The following is a 12,124-nucleotide window of genomic DNA, read 5'->3' on the forward strand; positions in this document are numbered from 1 at the left end:
TTCCTTTGATACGTACAAGTATAACATTTTGTAGTCTGATTTGGAAGTGTTGTGTAGTTCCCACTACTCCGTAGGACCAGCCCACTTGTTTGGACAACATAAACTTTGGGTGAGGTGCCTAGCCTAATTCCGGGCACCCCACAGTATATGTTGGCCTAGAGGCCAGCTAGCTCACAGTGCCACCGTAAGCCACCCTAACCTTACCAGGCAGTGAATGGTTTCTGGCACCCACTGAACATGACAACCATGTCCCATCAAGGATCATGGAAACAGATCAAAACCTTTTGCACAGTCACTTGTGCTCACTTACGCTAAGAGAAATATACAGAATACACCATGGGACGTTTTCAATATATTTATTGAACCAATGTTATTCTGGTATATAATACATGTGCTGCGATAATCAGTAGACAGAAGCAGATGAAAGTGATTATGAGCACCAAAAGAGTAAATAATTGGTACAGCTGTACCATGCTACTGAAACAGTGTATATCTGCAGGAATATAATCTGGTGTCCTCCTACTATGCAAACCCTACTCTAAGCGTACGTAGCGTGTGTTTGGGTGTAGAGCCAAGAATCTCCCCTAGGGACAATCCAACCCCATTACTTGGTGGGAGAAAATGAAGGAACCCGTCTTGGTCATGAACTGGACACCCTGCATGAGATGTCAGACCACTGCATGGTGAAGTCTCAGCATGCAGGGAACTTCGGTGTCAGGTGAAGTGCCTCTTCTGCAAATCTATCAGGATGCTCATCATTTATAATAGCAATCAGCCTTGTGATGTACGTTGTATATTAGCGATATTATGGATATGTAGATAGCTCTTTTGCCTAGTAGATGATGATAGAATGACATTTGTACATAGTGTGTAAAGAGGCCTTGCACATGATCTTCGAGGGGTCATGATAATGTTGTGCGAAGCTAGATGTGTATACAAAGCATTTACAGAGAAACCAATCCGACATTGTTGTATATGCAAATATGTGCAAAATTTCATGGTAGAAAAGTTATTGTGAAAAAGAGGATAATGTAAGAAATTAGGAGCTTCACTACATGGACCTAACCGGGGAACATAACAGAAGTTAGAACTGCTGAGTTGTCAGCATTTAACTCCATACTCATCAATGGGGCTTCAAGCCTTTCCACAATAAAAATGACAATGCAAGGCCTGTACTGTCAGCATATGCAAAAGCACGTCCTTCTGTTTATTATACAGCACACTGCCTTAGCGTTGACATACATATTAAAAATTAAGGTTTGGGCTTTGCTATTGGTTTAAATGGTAAAGTCGAGTAATCCTTTTAAAAACTGTGCTACTAGTTTGCAGTGGTAGACTTAGAGACATGCTTTACTTTGTTACACTTGTGGTGGCAAAGTCAGTGCTGCAGTCCATGAGGGAAATTTTACCTGCAGGCCCTGGTTACCTCTGGTACCATATTCTAGAGTCATATAAGTGAATTAACCTAGAGCACATGCATTGAGACCTGGACAGCAGGACCTAGTGCACCACAGAGGCATTACACCAATACCTAATAGTCAACAATGTGGGGATGAACCTGCAAAAAGCCATTGTCTCACAGTTCTGTGAAAACCCCTTGCATAATTTTTCTTTTATGAGTTTGCGGAAAAGAAGGAGACGATGGAACTAAATTCATTACGGGGACCCAAGCACATGGGTTTTGTTGCTGGAGATTTACTTTGTGTTAGGTAGAGATAAATAGGCTAGCCTTTGGTGGAATTTGTTTTCTGGTAGGGCTCATCATAACATAGCAAATTAGTCACTATGCCTTATTCTACTGTGAACTGGACTGTGACCTAGCCCTGTCCCGAAAAGCGTATTTCCGAAACAGCAACTGGGTCTTATTGAGCCGATCCAATTCACTCTGGGCCACTACTAGCCTACAATGCCAAAGTGCAGCACTTCAAGGAAGCAAGTGTTAGGAACAGGGGAAAAACATTATTTTCATGGTTGCTGTACTATACAATTCCTGTGTGGCTATAACAACTTTTGATAGGAGAATCACAAGTTCAGCCCAGAATTTCTGGTCTTAGAAAGCTGATCCAGGACAAGTAAAACTAGCTTCTTGTTGACCTTCATAGATGAAGGGACAGTTCTTGCCAAAGAAGCTGTCTTGCACCTGTTAAAAATTTCTCCTGCGGCAACAGATTTAGAAAGTCCTATAACAATGGAAGCAAATATCCATCTGAAAGAAAACAAGTGGACAATTTACTAGTGGTTGTGATAGAGTATAATTTATTAATTTGCAAAATTAAATGCATTCATTAACCAAGAATGATTTACGACGGTAAATAATGTGTCCATTTACCATATAATTTTTAGTAGGTAATTCTATGCAAACACTTAAGTTAACATGTTTTAATGAATTAAGTTAGTATTATATTAAGTTGACTACCCTTTTAAGGCTAAGAGGCCTACTCGCATATTAACATAGTTGTTTTGCACAAGATGCTTTTCTTTTTCGTCCCACTGCTGATTCTGTATTTTTCCAGAAGACTTGGGTTAGCTAGTAAATAGGCATTTGATATGTATTAGACAACTGATAGTGAGGTTCTCACCAGTAGAAGAGGAAGATGCAAGGAAATGAGACTTGTGGGAAGATCTGTCTGAACCACAAGATTCTATCCAATGTAACAACTTTAGGATGTAGTCATGTTTGCACCATTGTCATAGTCTGAGAAATATGGGAGTTTACCTGCTCCAAAGACTTGGAGAAAAATGATTGATTCGCAAGCATGGGAACATGCTGAAATGGTGCACTAGTGTTTTATTGAATTATAATAGTGTGTGTTCCTTAGCCTAGTTTAGAACAGAGAAAGACTGAGCTCATTAAGACTACCTTACTGAGATGTTTGGTGACTTCGAGCTGAAAAGACCCTTCTAGCCTTTACTGATCTCCACTACCACAGTGCTAAGGCTTCATGCTTAAACATGCCAATTATTTAATAAGAAACCTTTAATTGGTTTTCTGAAACTGATACCTTACCCTATTTGCTCAGGCCAAAAATCCTTTCTCGCTCTAGCCTACTTTAATTTGGATTCAGGGATTTCCTTTATGGAACACACTTGTTGCATTTTCTACATTCTTCTATTTTACCTTATTTTGAAATGTCAACTTCTAGATCATTTAAATCTGTGATAATGATGACAAAAAATTTAGGGGCATATTATCAAGCCATGCGATAAAGTTTTCGCCGCTTTAGCGGCAGAAAACTGCAGCTAAAACGGCGATAATGGGTTTGATAATATGCTCTATGGAATTCCAATTGAAGCCCATGTTAAATGTGAAGGACATCTAACCTGATCTTCAATTGGAATTCCATAGAGCATATTATCAAGCCCATTATCGCCATTTTAGTGGCAGTTTTCTGCCGCTAAAGCGGCAATAATTTTATCGCCTGGCTTGATAATATTTTTGATGTACAAATGGTTTGGCTTGAACTATATAATAAATAAATCCCTTTTAAACTCCCTTCAATTTTTTTCATTGTTTCCTTTAAAGTTCTAATTGGTCTTCACTGTCTATAAAAAGTAATGTACATGATAGCTCCTTATCCATGCTCCTCGTCGACAAACAAAGATCTATACAACCCATGGCAGTGTTTGTATGATGATTATACCCGACGTTTGAGATTTAAGAAGCCCTGCTAAAGCAGATGTTACACCTGCCTGACCCGTTGAACTTCTCTATTGTGCCTGGAATGTACATAAAGACAAAAGAAGCAGTTGCTAATTCAAAAATTCCAAGTTCCAATTGAAACTTGTTTTTTTTTCTCTGCACCTAAAGTAGAGTTGTGGGAAGCTCCATTGTTATGAAACCCACATACAGTTTTTTGACTTTTTGTAAAAATAAGTGACAAAAAAAATGTAATCTTTGGAAGACCTGCAAGAGATGTTCAACTAGTTGTGAAAGTCACAACTTTGGAGGATTCATCTTAAGGTTTTATGATGCTCTGAAATGTTTAACCCAAAGGTTTCACCAAGACCAGCTGACAAATGTTTCATACCTCACGATGCCGCAGTCGGCTAAAGCTTCCTACTTAGCCTGACTGAAGCTGTTTTGCACCTAAACAAAATTTTCAATGTGATGCTATAGCTTTTTGATAGAATCATTTAACAGCTTCTAACCTCCTGCTGTCCATCTTGAATCAACCTTAAAATGTTCCTGGGTCTGGAACAACTGCATCCAGTTAAAATCAAATAGGTGATTATTTGTTTGTTTGATAGCACTGTCTTTTTTTCTAGAATGATGATTCTGTCAGATGATTGCACTCATTTTATTGCTTTTTACTCATTGCATTTTCACTTTTTACCTAACTGTCAAATACTTTCCACTACTGCCATAGGGGGGCTTTTATAGAAATGTTTTATTATTGAAAATGTACAATAACATTGCCAGATAGCAGCGAGTCCTTTATCATGTACAATACACATTTGTTACATTATCTATTTCTATATCAAAGACAATAACAGTCATCCCCCCACCCATCATGTTATCCAGCATGTACCCATAATTCTCCCAAATATCATATCTATCCTTAGACTAAAAATGGCAGCAGAGTCAGGTTATTCTGTTAGATTCTTTGCATCTCGAATGCTGACGCCATCTTGGGAAACTTCAGCTGCTTTAGTTAAGGTGTTAGTGTTCTGCACCAGGTCATGACAGGACTGTCCTGTAATGTGTGGAGACTCCGCATTTGTAAAGATAACTTCTTGGAAAATACCTTAGTAAACAATTGTAAACGTATATAATTTGTTGCTTTCCAACCTACTGTTCTTGCTGACTTCGTTTTTGCTGGCTTTAGTAGGGGTGGGTGGAATTTGCGAAGTTGCCTTTCGCAAAATTCTGCGAAACGGCAAAAAATCTCCACGAACACGCGGAATGTCACGTGCTCGCGGAGATTTTAGAGGCGGGGCTTCTTTGCTTTATTTCTGTAAGTGCTTCCTGCTGAGGTTTAATTTTTGTGACAGGAGCATCGTGCCAGAATGAATCCTGCCCAGCATATTTATCCAAGCAGATGCCACCATTTTGTGCAATACCTCTACTCAACTGGAGTACTTTCTACTGGCTAATCAGTAAGTGCTACCTCGTTGGGTAAATGTATAGTGCTTTGCCTACACTACAGCAGCGTAAAGGGCAAGAAGAGTTGTCTCCCATGACCATGTGTGTTTGTAACCTTGCCAACGCGCTGAAAGGCACCGGGGTCCCTTGAGTGAGCTGTCCAACATATTGGGGAAAGGGCGGGAAGCCATTGCATACCGCTAGTGTATGTGGGGCGGGGCCAAACAAGCAGGGCTTCTGGTCCAGTTCACATGCCTCTTGTTTATAAAGGGTCAGAGCAGGATCTCAGCGGCAGGTGAGGAGAAGGAACCTCCTGGTCACAGTTACTACACGAAGATTGCGCTCGAGAAAATCAAAGATGCAAAGACCTCTATCAAGGATTACAGCTAACTTTTCAAGGTGGAATGGAGAGAAGGCACATCTGCTTAGCCACGCACACGAATTCTACATGAGGATTGCGCTTGAGAAACTCAAGGATGCGAAGACCTCCAACAAGGATTACAGCTATCTTTTCAGAGTGGAAATGGAGAGAAGGCACATCTGCTTAGCCATGCTCACAAATTCTACACGAAGATTGCGCTCGAGAAACTCAAGGATGCGAAGACCTCCAGCAAGGATTACAGGTATCTTTTCAGGGTGGAAATGGAGAGAAGGCACATCTGCTTAGCCAAAACCTCTCTCACGTATTATTGGGCTGATTAATGCGTTACAGAATTTGAGCTTCAACTCGGGCACCTGCTTTATTTGTATCTGTAAGTGCTTCCTGCTGAGGTTTAATTTTTGTGACAGGAGCATCGGGCCAGAATTAATCCTGCCCTGCATATTTATCCGAGAAGATGCCACCGTTTTGTGCAATACCTCTACTCAACTGGAGTACTTCCTACTGGCTAATCAGTAAGTGCTACCTCGTTGGGTAAATGTATAGTGCTTTTCCTACACTACAGCTGCGTAGAGGGCCAGAAGAGTTGTCTCCCGTGACCATGTGTGTGCTAACTCGTTGGGTAAATGTATAGTGCTTTTCCTACACTACAGCTGCGTACAGGGCCAGAAGAGTTGTCTCCCGTGACCATGTGTGTCTGTAACCTTGCCACCGCGCTGAAAGGCGCCGGGGTCCCTTGATTGAGCTGTCCATCATAGTGGGGAAAGGGAGGGAAGCCATTGCATACCACTAGTGTGTGTGGGGCAGGGCCAAACGGGAGGTGCTTCTATGCGAGTTCACATGCCTCTTGTTTATAAAGGGTCAGAGACCGATCAGAGTAGCAGATGAGGAGAAAGAAGCTCCTGGTCACAGGAACTATTCGGGGATTGCGCTCGAGAAAGTCATGGATGCACAGAGCTCCATCAAGGATTACAGCTAATTTTTGACGGTAGATATGGGGAGAAAAGCACACCTGCCCAGCCTCGACCTAGCTCACAAATTGTTTTGGCTGATTAATGCGTTACTGAATTTGAGCTTCAACTCGGGCACCTGCTTAATTTATATCAGTAAGTGCTTCCTGTTGAGGTTTATTTTTTGTGACAGGAGCATCGTGCCAGAATGAATCCTGTCCTGCATATTTCCATTCCACTGCGGATCGCGAAAGTTTCAACACTGTCGCGCTTCGCACGATACGCGAAAAATGCCGAAATATTGCATGTTCCGTGAGCGGAACGGAATTTGCCGCCCACCCTTAGGCTTTAGGACCCTGCACACGTTACCAGTGTTAACCTGTGCTCAATATGGTAACATTAGTTACACCCAATTGACACATTTAATTTAGTTGTAGGCCCCTAATACAATGGTACTGCATGTACCCAGGTTCTGTAAATTGAAAGCTACTACTAGGCCTGCAAAACTTATTGTGCCCCCCACTTAAGTAGTCTTTCAGACATGCCTCTGGCCTGCATTGCAGCCTGTGTGCAGTTTTAAACTGCCATTTTGACCTGGAAAAATGAACCTTTTCCCAGTCCTAATCCTTCCTTTTTGATACATATAGGCCATCAGAAGGGTAGGCCCTAAACTGCCGTAGGACAGGATGCAGCATATTTAAACAATTGGAAATGTAACTTTAAGTTTTACATGTCCTATTAATAAAAAACGTTGTATTTCACTATTGCCAGGCCTACCTTTCGTATAGAATAACATTGGGTTACCATATTTTATTTATTAAGTGTTAACCTACAATTGGGAACAAGCAGGAATGTAGAGTTTGGTAACTAAAGAATTATAATTTAAAAACCTTCTTTAATGGTAAAGTCAGATTGTAAATCACAATTCTGAAAGTTGCCATTTTCTTGTCCCAACCATTTGGTGCCTTTATCCTTGCTCACATGACTAAGTGTGGCTGGAAGTTTGTTTTTGTGTATTGCTCCAGTCAGACAAATAAGGATTAGGTATTGGCACGATGGGCCATCTTTGACTTGATAGCGGGGAGTAACTGGCGCCTAACATACTTGCACATCACAAAGCCTCTTTGGGAGCAAATTCATAAATGGGTTTACACTAGTCTTTTGTACCCTCATAAAAGATGGATCCAGGGCAGGGAAGCAAGAAATTATAAGCCCCTCTGGGGTAGGAAGCCTCATGGACCTTCTCCTACTTCAAATTTGGGCCCTCAGGCCCAACTCTTCAGTACACCTCTGGTCCTCTGGAGGACTCAGAATCACTGCTGTGCTTCTCTGATGCAAGGTCTGCTACTTTACTGCCTTGCTACTCGGTTGCCCTGCTGCCTGAGAAAAAAGGTCTGGACCTGCATCTTAAATCCAGGACTACCAGAATGCCTCCAAGTGCTACTTGGCTGGCTGGCTACCTGATCAGAGCCTCAGGGATAGACAAGGCTCCAACCACCTTGAACCAAGCACCTGGACTCTTTCTACTGTGAGTCATACCCCCTAAGTAGTGCCAGCCCAGCGCTGGACCCCGGAACTGGGCCTAAAGATGCTCTGCCAGCCCAGCTGTGGTCTTTTGGACTAATTTGATGCAGTGAAACAACTGGTGGCCGGACACATGGGGTACCTCCCCTGTTCCAATTAAAAAAGGCCAAGAATCCTGTGGTCATTTTGGACAGTGAAATGCTTTTAGATGGCCAGGTCAAGAGCAGCACATCAACCTGTCTCTGGCTTTTAAGAATGTTTAAAAATATATTTCCTTTTATTTCCTTTACAGCATGGAAACAGGTTGGCCTGCAATTGTTCAAGTCAACAATTGGTTACTGTAATGCACTTTACCTGGGCACTAACAATAGCACCCAAGCCAAACTTCAGTTAATGCAGAATATGTTGTCTAGGATTATCCTGGGAATTCTTAAACATCAGTCGATGTCCAAAGGACTATTTGATCTGTACTGGCTGCCTATAAGAAACATATTATGTTCAACGCTCTTTGTATTGTACACAAAGCCCTCTACCAGACCAGCCCAGAAGGAATTAAGGTGATGTTATATTGGTATTCGCCTAGAATAAACTTTTGCTCATCCCATCTCAATCTTGTTACTGTGTCCAAAGCCTGGAAGAAGAGATGGGGAGACAGAGCTTTCTCGGTCACCGCATCTAGACTGTGGAACTCACTCCCTCATCACCTGACTAATATTAAATTGCTTTCTCTCTTCAGAAAAAAAGACTTGTTTGTTCACTTTATAGGGAGATCTTTCTAGCATTCTTTGTATCCATGTGAAGCTGTCTTTAGTTTAATTGGACCGCCATGATTACAGTGCCTTGATGCCTATGGGCAATTGTTGCACTCTATACATTTCATTAAAATCAAATCAAAATCAAATCAAAATCAAATGAGTGCAAAGCATTGCCTTACATCGGAAATGAGGCTATGCAACATGTCACCGATGCAGGTTACTGTAGCTGTTTCAAACCACTGCTGCCTGATACCTCCTCAATGCAGGGCCCCTCATCACAGCCCTGCAACCTCATGCAACCTGATACTGTGTGATGCATCCTCAATGCAGGACCTCACATAGCAGCCCGTAGTTACTCACAATCCTGAACACAGGACCTCGCAACACTCCACGACCAAGATTTAACGTACTTTTTCAGCGGGCCCAAGTGGGTCTCTGTAGCCGTGTTACACTACACCGTGGTTGGCTTGAGCTTGTCCTGGTTCCAGGCAATCAGATATCCTCACTTGGCACTTTATGCGGTTTACTACTTTATTCGAGTCAAAAACTCATAAAAGCATGAAACATATATAACATATTTACAATCTCTTATAAAATCTTTAAAGAAAACATCATAACATCAATGATATTAAAATTCATCAATAAAAACTAAAAATCATGCAGTTGTTTAGCCAGTATAAACGCGAAGAGACTAAATTCTCATTGACTGGGAGAGCGGGCAATGGTCTAAATTCATTTCACCTAGCCTGCTATTATGCAAGAGATTTCCTTCTAATGGCCCAAGCCCAACCCAGAAATTTAGCAACTGCCACAGCAATGAATGTTGAAGGACTGGTACAGATAATCCTTAGAGCAATGTCACTCTCTCTCGTGCCTAGCTGTTTGCACATAGCCCTCAGCCAGACACGTCGAGGGACTGAATAAGCCCCACACACAGAGAGTAAGTGGGCAATGGTCTCAGTACTTGTTTTACAGACTGGGCAGGCTTCAGAACTACCCTGTGCCCATCTTCCAGTTAGTGATCTAATTGGGAGAGACCCCACTCTAAACTGGAAATATAGCTTCCTGTCCAGGGGTTTGGTTATAGTGTCCCAATAGGGCTCAAGGAAGGGGAAGCTTTTACTTCAAGAAATAGTCCCTCCATGGTAGAAGGATCGGCTTCGTTCCAGTCCCGATGTTCTACCATTTCCCAATACTTTGCTTTTATAGTTGCTTTAGTCGGGAACAGGGCCTCCTCTGGATTCTCCAATAGCTCATTCATGCCTAGAATCCCCAGCATTCTACGCAAATCCCCCAGCCAACCTATCTTATGGAACTTATCACAGTTGATTAGATCCAGGAAGCCCCTTGCGTAGTGAGCAAGTTCAGGGGTGACCCAGATGCGCCGCCAGCATAAAATGGGTCTTAGTCTAGCCATATCTGAAATGGCTTTTCTGCCTAACTCACAGTGCAGAGGCCTCATGGGTGTACTTTTAGGGAGGCCGATAAGGTTTCGAAGAAATTTGTTCTCGGCGAGTGTTAGTGGTGCTAAATTGCCATAGCCCCAAAGCTCTGAGCCATAGATCGCCGAGCTAATGGCTTTGGCTTCATATACTTGAAGTGCTGGCGCAATAGGTTTGGTCAAAGACCTTTTATGTTCAGCACTTATAGCACCAGTGATTTGGCGAAATTTAAGAGCCGCCATTTCTGTGTGTTTCCCCCACTTTGCGCCCTTAGCTATATGGATACCCAGATAGACAAAGTCCGAAACCATTTCTACCTTTTGGCCATCCATGAGGAAGTTCCCTCTAAAGCTGGAATGGGGATTGAATGTCATGAGCTTTGTTTTAGATACATTTACTTCTAGGCCTTGATCAATACAAAAGCCCTCGAAGATATTCAGGGCACGCTGCAGACCACTGGGAGTTTTGGATAGAATGAGCGTGTTGTCTGCGAATAGTAGGATTGGCATTTTCACTCCATCCAGTGTTGGAGCATCTACAGAAGCGGACAACATACGCTCCACTACTCCATTAATGAAAAGGGAGAAGAGCATCGGGGCCATGGCACAGTCTTGGCGCACCCCCCGTTCTACCGGGAACTCATCAGATAATTGCCCATGTCTCCCCCACTGGATCTTTGCAGAGTTTGACTCGTGCAATCTCATCACTAGCGATAGAGTTTCAAGTGGCATGCCCATCTCAGCAAAGACTTTCCATAACAGGGAGCGAGGAACTAGATCGAAAGCTGCACGTAAATCTATGAAGGCAGCATAAAGACTGCCCTTCGCCAGCTCTTCCAGTGCAATAGCATGAACCAGAAGATCTGGTCTATCGTGCCAGTCAATTTACGGAAACCTGCTTGGTAAGGAGATAAAACATTATTTTCTTCCTCCCAAGCTATGATTTTTGCCAAGGTCATTTTACCTACGACCTTCTGTACTGTGTCTATAAGGCTGATGGGCCGATAATTCCCTGGTAGAGTTTTGTCCCCTTTTTTGTATATAGGGATTATTACCGCCCCCAGCCAAGACTTTGGTACCGGAGCCCCTTGTGCTACTGCGTTGGCCAAATTCTAAATATACTTGCCCCAGCATGATTTCTCATAGAGAAATACATCTGTAGGCACCCCGTCAGGGCCCGGTGCCTTGCCCTGTGTGACTGAATCCAAGGCTAATGCTACATCCGCGTTATTAAAAGGAGGAACTTGGAATATAACATAGGGCACAGACTCCCCGTTCCTGTCCTCCGGGCGGCACCTGTATTGGGGAAAGTAGTCCAACCAGTTACTCTGCGAAACATGGTTGGAAGGTGGTTCTGGGAGACCCCCTCTCCCCCATTTAACAATATTCCAGAATAATCTGGAGTCTTTTGCGGAACTGGCAGCTTTAAGATCTTGCCAGTGCTGCTCGTCCCATTGTTTCTTGGCTATAGATACACTGGACTTGTATTTCCGACTTGCTTCCCTGACTGAGGCTAGATCTTTGGACTTGATGGCCATCCCCAGAGAAGTTCTAGCTGCCCTACATGTGGCGTTATACCACCCCGCCACATGAGGACGACTTTTCTTGCCCGGTTGCGAGCGTACTGCCCTGTAGAAATGACCCTTTATCAAGCAAAAGAATTCACAGTGCAGATTAGTAATCTCAACCATATCTGATCTGCTCCTCGATCCCATATTCAAAATTACTTCCATGACAGAGGTGGTAAGATCCAGATTTGTGCTAATACTTAGTAGCACCTCGTGGTTAGCCACAATTTGGGGTCACTTGACTCGCCTCATGTCGTTCGTTGGAACGATCTCTGCCAATGCTTCTGTTATAATATTTTGCCCCTCCGGGTCCCCCCCCCCACAACAAATGAGCAATACAAAGGTGGTTGTGATCACTCTCTTGTCTGCTGACCACCCTCATATCTTTCATCAAGTGCCAGATCGTTAAGCTACAAATAACATA

Source organism: Triturus cristatus, chromosome 5_2, assembly GCF_964204655.1.
Source record: "Triturus cristatus chromosome 5_2, aTriCri1.1, whole genome shotgun sequence".
In the NCBI taxonomy this organism is placed as follows: Eukaryota; Metazoa; Chordata; class Amphibia; order Caudata; family Salamandridae; genus Triturus; species Triturus cristatus.